At 45.1% G+C, this 13,965-nt stretch overlaps 1 protein-coding gene across 2 annotated transcripts in view; it reads left to right on the forward strand.

The window, feature by feature from the left end:
- The window catches only part of FAM107B (family with sequence similarity 107 member B), a 138,923-nt gene that overhangs the window by 60,805 nt on the left and 64,153 nt on the right, over window positions 1–13,965 (forward strand). The gene's annotated exons all lie outside the window — the stretch shown is intronic.

The following is a 13,965-nucleotide window of genomic DNA, read 5'->3' on the forward strand; positions in this document are numbered from 1 at the left end:
GGCACTGAATGCTTTTGTTATTACATACTTCTGTTTACCACTTGTAAAGTTTTCGGACATTTCATTTCTACAATTTCCACTTGGAAAGTTTCTGGACATCTTCATTACTCCATGCAAAGTAAAAAGAGGTCTTGGAGACAACTGTTTAGAAGTAGATTGATCGTGAGGATGATGCAGTCCTTTTCGAAGTTAGAAGAACTCACGAGAAGGAAGTTGTGGCTAAGAACTATCAGGTGCATTCTTTGTTCCTGTTCCTAACTTGGGGCTCCTTTATCTGCACACATGCTTTAGAGGGAGCTTTTGCAGCTCAGTAGTGACCTGTAAGTCAGGGTGTGAAGTTTATCGGGAGAAGTACATTGTCTGCTGTAATGATCAGCGTTCCTTCAGAAATAATGGGGCCTTTCCACATACAGAAGTCAAAAGAAACTCAAATAGGACATTTCAGAACTCTAGATATTATTTTTCAACTCTCCTGTGGCCTTAGACTACTTAAGCACTGTAAACGCAACGTAAACCCAGCAGGACTAGAGGTCAGAGTTGAGTAGCTTTGTTCTTTTTCAGTAACGTTTCTGGGGGTGGGGCGGCAGGGGTGTAAAATTTGGGAGTGGTCCAGTGTTAAGGGCTTGCTATGGCTGTTTGTGACGGCCAGCCTCTTGCCCCTGTGGACTGCAGAAACCATTCTTGGGGATGTTTAAAAGTAGACTTGGTTTATGTTTTAGGGAAGTGCTATGGGAAATCCTGTTCCTGAACTGTGGTAGGATGGGTGCTCTTATTCATTCATTTCTTTGATTTCTTAATTGTTTAAAATGTCACAAGTGAAAAGAATTTATGGAAAAGATTTATACTGGTTTTCTGTGGGAGTGGTTTCAGGGTAGAAGACTTTTCTCTGAAAAGAACGTTTACAGTAGAGTCCTGTTGTGGCTTAGTGTTCTTGTTAACGTCCGGTCTGCACCTTCCTCCTTCCAGGATTCTCTGTGCAGAATGTTGTTAAAAATGGATCAGGAAATTTGGTTCAGTAAGATCTAGATTTCAGGCATTTGTGGAAGTCCCCAGATATGTTGGGGGGTGGCCACCCCTCTTGAAGTCTAGAGAAAGTAGTTGTGGACACTGGCCTATTTCGCATCTCACTTTGGGCATCTGTGTTGAGAAAGCTTCGGTGCCAATGAGAAGTCTGTGTGAACCACAGCCCAAGGCCACGTGGTTCTCAAATGACCCGATGAGGCTTCATTGTCTTGTATAATTTCCTTGTCTTATCTTGGCCTATTTTTGCTTTTCCTTTGTGAAAGCAAATCATTTTTCTCCCCTTTTCCTTTCTGGTGCAGAAAGTGCCGGGCCTTATCCATCTGAACTTTTCCTTATGCTCAATACTTAGGACACTCGGCTGAAAAGGAGTTGAAGCTTTCTGATTTCATTTCCCATTAGTAAAAGAAATAATTTGGCAAGCTGGTGTAGGTTGCCATTTAGCCTTGGCAAATCTGCGAGGGGCTGTTTCTAAGGCTGGTGGGGGAAGCTTTGCTTTTCATTCACTCCTTCATGTAACAGACATTTACTTAGAACCTCTTCTGTGCCAGCTCTGGCCTCGCACTGGGTGTATTGACAGCGGATGCGGTCCCTGTCCTCATGGCGCGACGGGTGAGGACGCTGTTTAAAGAATTGCACAACATTACACAGACATGGTTCAATGACAGTCATGTTAAGGGCTGTGAGGGGAAAGTAGCTCTTGGTGAATTAAGGTGTCTCCGAAAGAAAGACTAAATCCCAGCCAAGGCTGAGGGGTCGTGTTGCTAACTCAAGGCGAAGGCTGGGGAGAGGCATGGGAGGGAAGTGAGGGTGCTTTGCTGAGGGCTGAGCAGTTTAAGAGCAGGGTGGTAGGGGTGGGGGCTGAACCCAGGAGGAGGACCTTTCATTTTTGTTTGGAGTGTGGCTGAGGGGTCGGGGCGCTTTGTGGCCCTGATCCAGGAGAAACGGGGAAAGGATGGTGTTGTCCCCATGTTCTTGTTGGAGGTGAACCTCAAGAAACCAGTTTGGGGACATGGGGTCCTGACCTGAGGGATTCCCAGGAGCTGAGGGCTAGTGTCATGCAGGGAGAGGGGAGGGGCACTATGACTGTGGTGACCAGAAGTTCTGTTCCAGATGAGAAGATAAGATGGGGTTTGTGGGGAACTTGTGGGAAGACTTAAGAATGTTTTCCAAACTCTGGTGAGCTCTAGGAGGGAAAACGGAGGGGAGAGGTTCGGAGAAAGGAATGTTGCTTTAAAACTAGGTGAATGCATGGGGCGCCTGGGTGGCTCAGTTGGTTAAGAGTTGGACTCTTGATCTCGCCTCGGCTTGGGTCATGATCTCATGGTTCATGGGTTCAAGTCCTGTCCGTGCTGACAGTGTGGAGCCTGGAGAGATAGTCTCTCTCTGCCCCTCCCCCACCCGTGTGCGCATGTGTACTCTCTCAAAATAAATTTAAAAATATTAAAAATAAAATAAAACTAGGTGAACACCTTAGCTGTTCTAAAGATTTCATTTAAGGGGAAGCAGTGGGTGCAGAGCACTTGGAAAGCAGTAGCCATCGCCTATGCTCTGTGGTGATGTGTAGGTGGGGAAGAGGAGGGAGGCGTGGTTTGGTGACAGTAATGTAGCAAAGTCTTGGGCTTCTGCAGTGTGAAGAAAACCCTCCTGTAGAGTCTGCTAAACAGCAGGGGGCCTCTGGGCTGCCCACAGTGCTTTTCCTGCTTGTGCTACTGAATCATAAACTCCGTCGTTAGAACCAGAGGTCTTAAATAGGAGGGATGCCCAGCCTAGGCAACTTTCTGGGTTGAAGACGTGTTGTGATGTCTCCTCAGAAAACAAGAATGAGAAAATGCGGGTTAGAGACCAGCTGTCTGCTTCCTGGCTGGTTGTAGGTACGTGTGATTTGGAGGGTTCTTGATGATCTTTGCTGTTGTCAGTGCCAGCTTGTGTTGCTCCGAAGTTTCTGCGGGGACCACCCTGCTCACTCCCGGCCCTGGGCTGGAGGGTGGGACTGGGGAGTGGGGTGCATTTCTTAATGTGGGGTAGGGGAGAGGTTTGGAGCTTTAAAGCCAGACATGTCCGAGTTAGAATCCAGGCCCCAGCTTTGTGACCTACAGCAAGTTACAGAACCATTAGGAGCTCTGGTATTCTCAATGTGTGAGATGAACTTAGTAAGACGTACCTCCCGGCACGGCAGGGGCGAATGCAAGGTCATGAAGCCCCAGAGGGTCATGGTTCCCGACACGTGACTGGAGGCTGTTGTGCCATTGCCTGCAGTCTTATAATTCTTATTTTTAGTAACTCCGTGGCCATGGTGCCAAGATGCGGGACACCCCCCTTCTGCTCCGCCCCCCCCCCCCCCCCCCACAGTGGTGCCAAGATGAGGGACCCGTAGGGAAGGGGGAGGGACTTCCTTCTCCCTTTTCTCCTCACCTGTCCTCACCTAGCTCCTGGTAAAGATAACCTGGCTCTGATATTAGAAATGACACGTTCTATTCTATTTTTGGACACACGGTTTGTCATAATGAAGTGTATAGGAGAGAGGGCTGTGACTCTGGTATAAACCTTTCTGAGTCATTATTAACATAAGAAACGGAGAGCACACTCCATAAGAGTTAAGGTTAAAACTTAACATTTTATCCAGGCACCTGGGCCTGCTGTATGCTGATGAGCCTATGAGACTGTACAGTGAGTCATGTTATAAATTCCTGCAGTGTAAATAATCAGAAGTTGTTTATGAATGTCTAATGTGGATGAATTAAAATTCCCATGTCCTGGAGGAAGTTAAGAGTGTCATGGTGGATATGTCTATGTAGAAAGACGTTCTTTATAATATTCTTTTCCCTTATAACTTAATTTCATTTAAAATAGCTAATGCTGTGGTCAGATTTCTTATTTTTCTTCCTTTTTTTAATGGACACACAGAATAGTGTAGGGTGTTGGAGAGAGAGAGACCTAGATTTTTTAAATGTTCAGAATCCTAGGGGTGCCTGGATGGCTCTGGTTAAGCGGCCGGAGTCTTGATTTCGGCTCAGGTCATGATCTCATGGGTTCATGAGTTCCAGCCCCACATTGGACTCCATGCTGACAGTGCAGAGCCTGCGTGGGATTCTCTACCCCCCCCCCCCCCCGTCCCTCCTCCCCTGTTCCCTCTCTTTATCTCTCTCAAAGTAAATACATTTTTAAAAATTAAAAAAAAATTTCAGAATCCTAAGCGCAAGCTCCCCACTAATGAGTACAGTTTCTGAACAGGTCATTTATTTGCTTTTCATCTGTAAAATGGAGGCATTCACACTTGACTACCTCTTAGAGCTGTCTTGTGGGTGAGGTCAAGTTTGCATGCTGTATAGCTGGTGGGTTCTGCAACTCAGGGAGTTGGTCCCTGCACTGGGCGTGAAGCCTACTTAAAAAAAAAAAAAAGATGGAACCATCAAGACTCACTAATGGATTGGAGCTAATATTCAAGAGGGAAAGGAATCTTCAATAACATCCACACTTTTAGCCTCAGCAACTGCACAAAGGGTGACTCCATTTATTGATATGCAAAACCCTGGGGGTGGGGGCAGAGGGGAAGGGAGAATGATGCAATGCTCACAGCAGCCTCTGAAAGTAATCCTTTTAGATTCCCATTTCACAGATGTGGAAACTGAGGCTTAGAGAAGTGAAAAGTTTGCCCCGGAAGGAAGCTGGGTCAAGATTGGGATCCAAGTCTGATCCTGCCAGGCTTGCATTCTGAACTGTTTTTGCTATGTTCTGTAAAATACCTGAATTTGCTGTTATCACGGAGTGGTATGAAATGCCTGTGCAAACTTTTTGGAAACACACCTCTTTTATTTTATGGTAGTGTAGCTTTATTGAGATATAATTTACATTCACACAATTCACCCATTGTCAGTGTGCAGTTTTATAGTGTGTAGTTTATGTGCTTGAACAACTATCACCCCAGACCCGTTTTAGATTCTGCAGTCCAAGGGCAGCTGGGTGGCTCAGTCATTTAGGTGTCCACCTTCGGCTCTGGTCGTGATCTCTCAGCCCATGAGTTCAAGCCCCACACTGGGCTCTGTGCTGGCAGCTCAGAGCCTGGAGCCTGCTTCAGATTCTGTGTCTCCTTCTCTCTCTCTGCCCCTCCCCTGCTCATGCTCTGTCTGTCTGTCTCTCTCTCTCTCTCAAAAATAAATAAGCATTAAAAATTTTTTTTTAAAAAATGGATTCTGCAGTCCATTCCTGTTCCCATACCCAGTCTTCGGCAGCCGCTCATCTTTCTTCTGTCTCTAAAATTTCGCTTTTGTAGAAATTTCATCCACACATAAGAAATCACACAACATGCGGCCCGTTGTGTCCTGCTTTGTATATTTTAACAGAATGTGTTTGCAGCTCACCCACTGTTGCACAACGCATCTGCTTTTGAGGAATGTTTTTTGCCTTTGTCAGAAAGAGGTGCTTTTTGTTGATGAGAATGATTTCCACAGAGATGGGCCTTGAGAAGATGATGAAAATAGTAATAGCTGGCATTTACTGAGCATTTATGTTATGCTGGGCGTGGTGGTGTTCATGGTCTTCTGTGATCTTCTAAGTGATTCTGTGAGGCAGGTAGCATTATTCGTGTTTGACAAATGAGACACTAAAGCACAGAGAGATTAAAAAGCTTACCCAAGGTTACGATGATCAAACTTGGGGCTTCTGTCTGCAGAACCGCGTCTGTTTTCCCTGGACTCTGTTGTAACACTTTTGACTTTCTAGGCTCAGAAAGGGTTTGGGATCCCAGTGGGGGTAATGCACTTGCCAGGTAAATCCAAAACTATAGCTTTAAGGAGAATATCTGCTCTGCATTTTTATTTTGGCATTGCCATATGGAAACTGTAGCGTCTAAAAGTGATTCATTTGTGAAGTTGCTTTCTTCTAGGCATAACGTAAGGATGGCACCAAATTAAAAACACATAATTATGTCATTAGAGTTGTGTATTTGAGTCGTATTTTAAATATTATGTTTACCAGAAATGCCATTTTTGTACAAACTGTCCCCAGGCTACTGCCTTATTAATGGATGTAATTTAATTAGGCATCATGCATTTTTCAAGATGTTTATATAATTATATTATACATTAATACATTTTCCCCTCTTTGTAACAAAATCTGTATTTAAACAGTATTTTTCCCTGTTCACATATAATTAGTATTGGAGGATTTCATATTCCCTATTGAAGAATTCTTTGTGTATCCCTAATATTCTGAAAATTTTCAAAATGTTTTAAACACCTCCTATGTGTTTTTCTGTAGGTAGGAGCTTGGTAGGAGCTGGTTATATAATTTTAGCCATCATGAGTGATAACCTCTTTGGCATAAGGACTAACTTTACACCAGGATTCTGCCCTTCGTTTCTGGGGAGACACTTTTTACTGGCCCCGTAGCTTCCTCACTTTCTAAAATGGGATCACGGCATTGTTAAACTAACTGCGTGAAAGTGTAGTACCTTTCATTTTTTAGGGATTTTTAATTATGGTCCCTGTTTACTAAGTTCAGAATAGCAAACATAAAAGCTGCTCTTTATTTTAGAACACATGGTTTTAAAGAGTGAAACAATGATACTACATTTGGATCTGAAAAGATTTCCCTCTGATCTTTAAAAGTCTCCATAGGGTTAGAACCACAGGGGCGTCTGCCGCGTTTTAAAAGAAGATTAAGTGGTGAAATGACACGTGTTTGGAACTGGCGAAAGGGGACGGCCAGTGTTCACCCATTGGGAGGGGTTCCGCGGAGCCGCAGGTGAAAAGCCCTGTGCCTTGAGCTGGAAGCTTTGGGAAAGTGGGGTTTGGGGACAGAGTTAGAGACTCACAGGTGGCAGTAAAGAAGCCGCATCTTCAGTTGCCATCACCGTCGGCTCGCGCTCACTGTTTGGCTGGACAGCATGCGTCAGCTGTGGAGGCCACCAGCGTGCGGGGCTTGGGAGTTGTAAACAGGCCCTGACCTGTTTGTTCTTCCATTCCAGGCTTGCTTCTGACTGGCCCTACTAGCCTCGAGGAGAGGGGATGTTATATGGGAAAGACCAATCAAATAAAATTAAAATTTCAGGGAGTAAAAATTGATGGAGCTGTGTGCCCTTTACATTATGTAAGTTACACCCTCCAATAGATTTATTTATTTATTTATTTATTTATAAAGTTTATTTATTTTGAGAGAGAGCAAGTGGGGGAGGGGCAGAGAGTGAGGGAGGGGGAGAGAGATTCCCAAGCAGGCTCTGTGCTGTGAGCGTGGAGACTAACTTGGGGCTTGATCCACGAACCTGTGAGATCGTGACCTGAGCAGAAACCAAGAATTGGACTGAGCCACCCAGGTGCCTTTCCATCAGATATATTGAAACAAAGAAAGGTGAGAAGCCAAAAGAAACTCGACAGAACTCTCCAGGCAGTCAAGGCGGTAGGTAGAGGACCGCTCAAGACTGCAACAGGGAGGTTGCCACTTGGGTGTTGGTCCTATGTTTTCTCCCAGTACACAGGTAACTTGCTTCGAATGCTGATTTTCCTGCTCAGAGCAGTGACTTTATGCTTTTTACATGAATGGGTTTCAGATGAAGCTGGGGGCTGTTGGAAACCTATTGGCAAAAATCGTTAACTAGAGGAACCTGTAAACTTCTTCTTTGGGTAACCCCAGGAACTGCCTCTTTTTCTATCAACTGTGAATCTTGTGAGTCTTCCTACCTGAGGGTTTCCTCTTCCTGTACAGGACCTGGTGGGGCCCAGCCATCTGTACCCTACTTTCTGCCGATGCGCCCTTTCATCGCGGGGCGCCTGAACATGCAGTTCCAGAAGCATCAGACGGCAAACGGTGGTGGAAACCCAGGGACCTGTAGAATTCCCAACTCCCCAGTGTAGCTGTCCACCTGTTAACTTAAAAATGTCTTCTACAGTAGGTTTCTTCAAACTGGGTTCAGAACAGAGCCCACACTTGCATTTGATTGTGAGCATCCTGAAGCTTTTTAACTCTGGAGAGCTCTTCTGCCCCACCCTTCTCTCCCTAAGCTATTGATTTGTTGAGGAATCAGGTCAGTTGTCTTGGAGAGTGGCCCACATTCTGGACTTGGAACATTAAACCTGTTCCATTCGTCTCTGTAGGTCTGTACACCGGAAATTAGCCCTCGAGCTGGATTAGATTCATGTCCAGTTATTTGGGTAGAATCAGTTTGTTGGTGGGGTTGTGTATTTCACGTTGCACCATCTCAGGAAAACGGGTGTCTCCCTTTCGGTGATACCGTGGCGGGTCACTGCATTCACGGGGTGACTACTTGATCCTTCCACTGTGAATTTCCACTTCGTCCTTTTCCTTAATGTCTGTTAGTCCCTGTTGAGGACTCTTACCCAAATCACGTATTTCATGAGAGTTTGTTGATTCTTCTTTCTTCATGAACATGGTTAGTGAGAGGGATATGGAATTTACACTGGCCAGGGATCAGGGAAAGCCAGCCATGTTGATGCAGCTTAGGGACGTCTAGAGGATTAATAGAGAAGCAAAATTGGTCCGGCTTCATCCAGGAATTGTGCGTGAATACTTCTTATCATTAGAGCGAATTGCCTTTTGCACAACCTTTTATGAATGCTACTGTGTCAGGTTAATTTTATTGTAAGTTTTGCTTAGTTAGCAGCAGCATTAAATCCTGTCCTGTTGCTTACATAACTTGGGTGCCTGGCCGCCGCCTAAATTAGGAGCTTATAACGTGGGTTTGTGATCGAATTCCATGTGATGGTGCACACCATGGCAGATTATCCTTCTGAATAGTCACTTTAAATCTCCTGACGTGTAAGGACATTTAAGCCCCATCTTTCCTTAGAAAAGGTAAGTCATTGATGAGTTTAAAACAGCGGGAGGAGAATGATAAATCTGAATTAGTTTAGTTTCTCTTCCACCCTGATTTAAGAGAAATAGATTTAGTGGCAACTTTTTGACTTCATTGTTGGGCTCAGAAGGGATAGATTCTTGCAGTGTTTCCAACAGGAAGTAATTGAGAGCTCCTTTGAAAGGAGGGTAGTTATGGCAAATGAATTTAATTTACATATGCTCCATCGCTCCAGGACACAGCACACACACTATACCAGCATTCTGATTTGGGGACAGCCTCGTTTGAAAGCCACTGGAAGGGCAACACATGGATTCTTTTGCCACGTATTCCTTTTTTGCCACTGTGTGTTCCTGGAAACCACTTGTGAGAGGGATCGTCACGAAGCAGGTTCTGGGGTTCCCATAAGGCACAGTCTCACACTGTGCAGTTGTGTTTATGATCACACACTTGGTATCAATCAAGTCATGGCTGTGAACGATAAATCCTAAAAGAAAGGTGTGGGTACCAGAAGCCTAAAAGAGTTTGAAGTTGTTAACCACATCACGTTGTCAGAAAGGGTTTGAGCTTGGAGAAGCCATGGAGATCAAGACCCCTCCTTTGTTAGTGAATAATCAGATACTCAGCCATGAAAACTAGCTTGCCTCAGACCACACAGCTCATTATGGGTGGAGACGGAACTGAGCTCAGTCCAGAATGACAGTCACTAATACTCAGTGTTTCTTGTGCACATGCTAAATGCTTTATGTGTGTCACTCTTTTGATCCTCATCTCATGACTCTATTTTACTGAGGAGGACACTGGGATCTAGAGACCTTGAGTAACTAATCCAAGACCACATGAAACTCTTATATGCTTGCTCCAGAGAATGTGTACTAGCTACCTGTGGCACCACCTTTTTTCACCCCTTTTTTCTTTCCTTCCTTCCTTCCTTCCTTCCTTCCTTCCTTCCTTCCTTCCTTCCTCTTTATGATTATTTTTTAAACCATTATTCTTTACTAAAGGGATGCCTTATTCCTTATGGCCCATAAACATTACCATTCTAGAGCCTTCCACATACTCTAAAAATTTACATTAAAAATCTATAAGCTCTAATTTATTGCAAATATGGCCAATGGAAAGTGATGCACTTGCCGTAATAAGTATTTAAGTAATTAATATGTTTATTTAGCAAGTAGTTCTGCTTGGCTTCTTAGCATGGTGAGCTCTTAGGTGATAGATTGTTTAGGACTTAAGAGATACCTAGGTAGGTTTGAACGGGTGGCTTTTTTCTTTTGACAAATGCCCTGTGCCAACCCACAGGCTTAAAGACATAATTCCTTTGATCATTACTCACAACAGATTGCCCCTCATCCTTTAACTGCTTGAAAACATCTCCGAGGCACTGGCTGGTGGTGGGGTCTGGGAAGCAGCAGTTTCTGGGCTGAGAGCCTCGCCCTCTCCTGCTCCTCCTCTTCCATGTTGGGTTTTCTGAGCATTAGCCTCTTGCTTCTAATGAATGAAAGATTCACCTTTTTCTCTGTCCACACTGTTCCCGAAGAGCCTGGTGTGGGTGCCACAGGGGTGTTCATTAGACCAGTTGGTCTGTGTTAACTGAGTACGCAGGGAGGGGGAATGCGGAGACACTGCTAATGACCGGGGACATGTCCCCTCGGATGTCTCTTGTACTCTGCTCTGTTGGTGACTTTAAACAATTTGCAGTAAAACAAAAACACAGTTGGCTTTGCAGCTGTCCGTATATATGCCCAGAATAGGGATTTTTTTGTTTTGTTTGATTTAAATGCTTCTAAATTGCATTCTTCGTGAGCTTCCTGTTTGATTTGTACAGCTGAAATCTGTAATGATTGGATCTACCAAGACTTTTTTTTTCCTTCTTTCTCCATTTGTGCCAGAAACAAAACAGCTTACAAATAGTCCGGAACATGTTGCATACATGTGCTTCTTGGTGAGCCCTAGTGCATAGCTGACTAACTTCACATCCTGCCTATTTATAGCCTCTTCAGAATAATTGTAAAACGTTAGATATTCCCTCTACGAACCTCATGTAGATAAACACGACTCTTTAAATGGAGACAAATGAGTTTTTACTCATAGATGTTTCCCTTGATAATCCTCTTTAAATACACACCCACCATTTTCTCGGAAGTGTGTGGCTCTAGTCACCAGCCCCTGCTAAAGTGTTTCCAGTAGTCACAGGATTGACTGGGGGATGAGGCCTCACAGAACATGGAGCTCTCACGGGGCAGCTGAAGCTCACCGGTGCTGAGTAGACTAGCGTCTCACAGCCCCTTAGTGCCTGTGAAGGACTAGAACTCTCTTCCCTTGGTCCCCAATTCAGTATGGCTTCCTTCGCTCTCCCTTGCCTTGCCTCGCCCTGCCTCGCCCTGCCTACTGCCTGTGCTGGCAGTTGCCACCACAGAAGAATATAAACCAAAATCAAAATTTCCTAGTTACTGGGGTGAGGGTGATGATTTTATTGCAGAAAAAGAATAATGTTAGAGGAAAAAAAACCAACTCACAATTCTGTCATCCTAGGAAACTGTCTTTTTTATTGATGTGTTTGTTCTTAGTGCTTGTTCATACTAATATAAAATCTTAGAGATATTAAACTAGTTATTTGTAACCCCAACAAAAGCCGAGGAGTTTGTTTGAATGTATGACAACTATTGTGGACTCTTGCCAGTTCACATTTTGACTTTGAGTGCAACAACTTCCTAGGAGTGAATAAATTAATGATTTTTTTCTAAATGAATAAATATGTAAGAATGTATTTTTGTAAGTAAATATATGAGAATGTAGTTCTCTAGGAACAAGTTTATGAGTTCTTTCCATGATTGTGGAAAGATGCTGTTCACATTACCTCCCTGCAAGGCTTTGTAAAGTGTTGGTTATCATTGGGGCACCTGGGTGGTTCAGTCTGTTAAGCATCTGACTTTGGCTCAAGTCATGATCTCATAGCTCATGAGTTTGAGCCCCATGTAGGGCTCTGTGCTGACAACTCAGAGCCTGGAGCCTGCTTCAGATTCTCTGTCTCCTTCCCTCTCTGCCCCTCCCCTGTTCGGACTCTGTCTCTCTCAAAAATAGTAAACATAAAAAATTTTAAAAAGTGTTGGTTATCATTTATTCAAACACTTGCATACTAGAAAGAATATGAGGCTTATTTTAGGTAGGCCTGGTGTAGTGCAGTAAGTTCCTTGACCTCTGTGAACTCCAGTTTTCTCATCTCTACAATGTGACTGTTAGGCAGGGAATGCAGGTAAAGCCCCTGGCACCATGCCTGCATGTAGGTATTAACAAATGGTAGTGTTCTTCCTTTGTGTGCTCCCCCCAAGCTGGTGTCTGGATATGACCTTATACGTGATTGTTTTCACTCACGCGGTGGAACAAAATATTCAGTCCCATCGGACTCCACTGGAGTTTGCCCAAGGTTTGGGGTGAGTGCCCACTTCACCTGTACCATCATCCTGGGCCTTCTGTACCTCAAGTGCTGAGCCAGTTTTATAAGTGCTGGTAGAACAGAGAGATGGCTTAGGAAGTTGGGGGTGAAGGGCCAAGGCTGGACTCTGGGCCCTAACTGGAGAGTGGAAGAGAGAACACTGGACCTGAAGGTATGGATATGGCTGTGTTAGTCAGCTCAGGGGCTACAACAAATACCATAGACTGGGTGGCATAAACAGTGGACATGTATTTCTCACAGTTCTGGAGGTGGGAAGTCCAAGATCGAGGTGCTGAGACATATGGTGTCTGGTGAGGGCCCTCTTGCTGGTTTGCACATATGCAAGACGGATGGCCGTCACATGGCGGTGAGAGAGGTCGTTTCTCGTCTCTTCTTATAAAGGCACTAATCCCATTCACAAGGGCCCCACTCTCGTGACCTAAACGCCTCCCAGAGGCCCCACCTCCAGATACCATCACAGTGGACTTTAGGGCTTCAACATAGGAATTTTGGGGAGATGTAAACATTCAGCCCAGAGCAACGGCCAAGCTGAACAGAGGTTTAGAATCTGTGGACAGGCAAAGTTCTTAGAAACCAGGATGTGTTCTGCAGAGAAGGTACGATTTCAGTGGTGCAGCCTGCAAAGTGGAAGTAAGGAGGACGTGGTGAGTGGGCTGGGAACGTCAGCCGGCAGAGGAGAAAATCAGGTCAGTAGGTCACCAGTAACCTGGAGTTGGCAGTGATGCCCAGTGGAGGTCCTTGCCTGGTTCGTTTGTGGGTCATGGGCTCTTGTAAGCGCAGGGACTGACTGCTGGGTGAGGGGTCCAGGGTTAGTGACTAATGGCAGGAGAGAGCAGCCCACCGGGTTCATACACAGGGATGAGGTACCTTCTGTTTTGTCTGGGATAAGCTTGGTTTGTGTCTTTTGTGTCATGTATAATTATTAGTAGAGCCTTCCTCTGGACTCCAAAGTGACCTGGTATCATTGACAAATAATTTAGCTTCCTAGGTACACGTCCATGGCTGCAGGTAAGTGTTTGTTGTGTGTTTGAGGAAAGGTCCCCATTAAAGGGTTGACTGACATGAGGTTCTCTGGTAAGCCCACGGCTTCCTGCCTCATTGGAGGAGCTTGGCTCCCATCTCTTTGTCTGCTTATTATTTGGATTCCAAAGAACATCCTGCATTACGGTTTTCTGCGTTCTTTTCTCTCTGGGTTTATGTTTTTTTCAGTGACTGTTTTGGCAGCAGTCCGCGAGCTGTTCCCTGTAATCCGGTCACACCTAGTGGCACCATCATCGCACCTCTTTGCCTGGACCTCCTTGGGGGGTTGTGCTTTCCCTGGGGCTCCTGCAGTGCCTCAGCTCCACCTAATGCCTGGGACTAGTGAGAGGCAGAAAGGAGTGAGAGAGGCGAGGACGCTTGGCCTCCTTTTACTACTCAGCCTGATTAGAAGGGTCTTATGAAGTCTTGGCTGCCTGGCAGTTGGGGTGTGCAGCAATGGCAGGGGGGAACAGGGCTCAGTGCCATCTGGGTACTGTTGATAACGTACCTGTGTGTGTCTCTTGTTCCCCTTGGCACGGGTTCTCTGTCCCTTCTGCTAAGAGCTCCATTCCCCAAAAGAGTTGCTGTTCCTTCTTGAAGTTCCAGAAGCACCATTTGATGTGGGTGCCGGCATCACACAGCACGTCGTCCTGTTTGA

Source organism: Neofelis nebulosa, chromosome 8, assembly GCF_028018385.1.
Source record: "Neofelis nebulosa isolate mNeoNeb1 chromosome 8, mNeoNeb1.pri, whole genome shotgun sequence".
In the NCBI taxonomy this organism is placed as follows: domain Eukaryota; kingdom Metazoa; phylum Chordata; class Mammalia; order Carnivora; family Felidae; genus Neofelis; species Neofelis nebulosa.